Raw genomic sequence first — 4,525 nt, forward strand, 5'->3', positions numbered from 1 at the left:
GCTGTTGCTCAAGGCGCTGTGCACTGCTGGAAATGAACTGGGAGCTCCTGCAGTTTAAGAGCGCGCCCAGGCCTCCACCCGCCCTAGACTCCTTGTCAGAGGTCGCGTAAGTGTGGGCCCTATTTTTTCCTGTGGGCACCCAGGACTCACGCAGTCAGTGCAGGGGGCGAGGTGCACCGTGGAAATGCAGTCCGTGGTCCTGTTCCCAAAACGAAGTTCAAATTGCTCGCCCCAGGCGCTGCCTCGCTCTGGCTGCTCTCCACCGCCAGGAGGGCTGCTCCCCCAGCGCAGCTGTGCTCCGGCCGCTTTTCGCCAAAGCCGGCAAGTGCGCTCCCCTGTCTCTTCCCTTTGTCTCTCGGGCTCCTCGCGCTTCCCCCATGTTGGGCTGGGGATCTTGCCTCCCCTGCAGGTCCCGGGCTGGCCCGTTTTCAGATCTCCCCAGTTCGCCCTCACTCACTCAGGTATCCTTGAGGTTCTATCCTTTCTGGAGTCCGTATTTTCTCCTTCTGCTCTCGCAGATGAGGGTAATATCCTTCTCAGTTCCATAGATGGGGTGGACGGAGTTTACCGAGCTCCCTTCCTCTCTGCCATCTTGGGCCTCTCCCTTCTCTGCTTTACTTTTAATGATTATCACCTGCTTACCAAATTCTAAACAATGTGGTGGTTTTGTGTGTGTGTGCCTCTGGTGTTGTTGTTGTTGTTTATTTGTTTGTTATGTTTTGTTAAGATAGTTAACCAGTATCTGTTTTTTACACAAATGAAAGTGAGCTGTGACTCTTAATATGTTGAGATCTGGTATAAGAAATCACAGTAGAAAGCAACTTGAACATTTAACTTTTCAAAGAATGTTACCTAGATTTATTTCTCTCTTCTGCATATGGTAAATGTCCTCACAGTATGAAGATATTTTATTTTTGTGGTTGTAGAAAGATCAAATTTAGAAACAAAACATCTACAAGGAAAATAAAGCTGCATTTTCAATACAAAATTTGATTTTATATTCACCACATATTATGATATTTTACTGTATTTATAAGAATCTACAAAAGGCCAAAAACAATATTCAATTCCCACATTCCCAGATATAAGTCAGCATGTTTTTCTCAACCTTTGCTACCTTAGGCATTTGCAGTTTACTGCACAATAAGCAAAACAGTGTGCTTTTACTGGAAACTATCTTGCGTTTACTCCTTCTATTTCCTAAATTATAATCCAGATTTTGAAATAAAAATCTGAGGATTTTCATTAACCAAAGATGATTGCTTGCCCTTTATCTTCCATATCCATGCACTATGGTGGATCATTTCACCTGCTGTCAGAGTCTACCCTGTCCACCTAATTCCTGCGTTGGGAAACCCAGCAGCTTCAGCTGCACAGGTGGTATATCTGGAGCCCCGCAGTGGTGTTGAATGCCAGGAAGGTCCCAAGGTAATTCTGCTTTAATATGGTGATTCATTTTGGGTTTAAAGCTAGATAATTTGATCTCAGTTCCAACAAACCAAGGAAAAATAACTCAGAGCAAAATAAAAATGAAAGATGCTCAAAACTTAAAGTAAACTTGCCTTCTATTTCCTTGAAGGACATATTTTGTCAATGTGATCTTCCATATAAAAACAAAATAACATATTCTAGTACATAATAGTATCAGTGCTTTCCTATTTTCTCTTTTGTCCTTAAGAAGCAAATTGATTTGACAGTACGCAAAATTTTCTCCAGTATGTGCCTAGAAAGCTGAAAAAGCATCTGTGGTTCATTAGCCTCTGAAAACTTAGATGTCTGTTTAACATATCCATATCTATAACCTTTTGAAGAGAAACAAGTCAGCCTTGACCTAACATCTGTCTAAGATGTTAGCTATATTGTAAATTATGTGTTATTCAAAAGAGCACATTGGATTATGTTTCTCAAAAAATACACCATTCTTCTTGAAAACTAATGTGTGTTATGGTATTATGGGCTGAAGAAGCACATTCACAGTCATTTTTGCCAGTGATCAGGAAAAAATACAGGGCAACAAAGAATCCCCCAGAACATTTATGAGTGAAATGTTTATCAGCAAAATGTTATCTGGCCGCTAGGCTTCTGTTCATCTTCATCTGATGGCAGATAATAACAGAACAAGTCTCTGAAAAAATTTCAGGGAAAACATTCTTAAATCATTTTCACACTTTGTTGTATTTTTCTACTTTATTATCAGTGCAGCCTAAGTTTTGCATTGGGAGCAAAAGAATATAATGCCTATTATGTTGTGGGGCATATATCAGAGTCTTGCCCTGATAAGCTTAAACATAACTGACCAGCCAAAGAATCAAAATCTCTGATGGAAGGTAAATATGAGTAAGTTCTCCGCTTTCCCATGGAAAATCCCAAATGTAGGTGGGCAAAGAATATGATTCAGACCTAATTGTCTAGAAAATATGATTGCTACTTTACAAGGGTTTAGATAAACTTATCTCCCATTCTGCTTTGTTTTTCTAAGGCTATTATGTTTCTTTTGTCTCTGTATATTAATGTCCACGTATAGAATATAAGTATTCTGTCACCTCTCACAATAGCTTTTTCCATAATACTTATTTCTCTCAGAATAGTTGTAGCAGTAGTAATTCATATTTTGTATTTGTATAAATGCAATAATCTTCAAGTAAAACAAAGTGGATTTCTTCATTTGTGGAATATATAATTAATCATATCCAAATAGAATTTCAGTATAGGATGCTATAATAATTGCACTGTAAGTTAAAAACATGGACTTTCTGAGTACAATTGCCCAATTATTATATTATTATTAAAGCAATAAAATAAAACACAAGCTTTTTTAAATATGTGATCTAGATTTAACCTTTAATTAACACTAAGCAAAAAGATTATGAGGCATGGTTTCAAATTTTACGTCTTTCAATTAAACGTGTATGACCTTGGGATTGGACTTAACCTCTATAACCTCACTGTGGATAACAGTGTGTACTTTACACAACTGTAGTGAAGGTTAAATTAGATAATGAACTCAGAAACAATTGTATGCAGTAAATCCCTAATAAATACATAGAAATTTCTAATTTATATAAAAACTCTAAGAAAACTAATATCATACATATACTAGAGAGAGAAGAGGAGGAGAAAATAAAGTAAAAAAGTGAATTTTAAAAAGGACAAATGATTTACAAACTTCACCTTTCTAAATCAATGCTCTATAAATTCATATGTCAAATGATTTTGGTTAATTTACTCTATCATTGTATTTAATGCCTCCCCATTTAAAAAATTCATTTTAATCCAGAATCACTTTTAAATCTTTTTTCCTGAGTAAGCAACTCTATAATTCTTCCCTCTAAAATACTGGCATGTCATTTATTTACATAGGAAGAGTTTCAAGACCATTACAGTGTTTATAAAAGGCTGAGTTTCCTTTTAGTTGATAGATTGACAACATAATGCATGCAATGGTTTTATAGATATTTTTTACCCACAAACTTTTATTTTCCAAATCTAATATGGATTTGGTTCTTATTTATCTCTCAGTGTTTTTGTATGAAAAAAGACTGCTATATTTTACAAGAATGATATTTATGAATTATAACACTGTCAGGGAGAAATTGAAAAACTTTTTTCTTTTCCATTTAATATGACCTTACTTTCTGCAGAACTGTGGAGAGAACAGAGGATAAAGGCAAAAGGAAATGTTTTTAAGAGACCACATAAATTTTTGCTATTCAAATTGAGCCATATCTTATTCTGGAAAACTTAAACAAAAGAAGGCCACATCCGTGTCTTTAGCAACTCATTCTCTTGCGTAATAGCACAACCAAAGTAGAACCTCCCCTTTGAAACTGGGTTTGGTTACTCTAGTTTTATCATATTGTACTTTTTCTTGATAGTTTGTGATGCGTACATGTAGTAAGTATAATACAGTGTGATAAGTATTGCAATGGAGATTAAACCAGTAAAAACAACATCACAAAACAAAGATGAAATATAGCCACAAGGAGTGTAGTCATGATACTGTAACAGCAACGTAACAGAACAGATGGTACCTACACTTGTGGTGAACATAGCATGATGTATAAAACTGCCAAATCACTATGCCGTACACGTGAATCTGATGTAGCATTGCGTGTCAACTATACTAATAAAAATTTGGGGGGAAAATGTTCACCTTATATTTTATTACTTTATTCCAATTATCTTAATAGTGTTTTAAGCCCACATCTCAAAATAGCCACAAATCCATTAACTCTATGTAGGATTTATCCATTTCTTAAATGCATCTAAGGCCAAAGAAATTTCCACAGTCTAATGTGGGAATTCATCTCTACTTCACAGCCACAGACAGAGACACAGACCTGCGACTGGAATTTTTTATTCAGTAAAACGGTGTTCCTATTGACGATGTGTCCTGCCATTATTCTATTCATTCATTTAACAAATATTATTAATTGATGTTAAGTTCCAAGTACTGTTCTAGATGCTGGTAATACCACAAAGGTATTTGCTTTTAAAACCTTATATTCCAGTGACAGTAATTTAT

Source organism: Suricata suricatta, chromosome 10 (genome assembly GCF_006229205.1).
Source record: "Suricata suricatta isolate VVHF042 chromosome 10, meerkat_22Aug2017_6uvM2_HiC, whole genome shotgun sequence".
NCBI classification, from domain to species: domain Eukaryota; kingdom Metazoa; phylum Chordata; class Mammalia; order Carnivora; family Herpestidae; genus Suricata; species Suricata suricatta.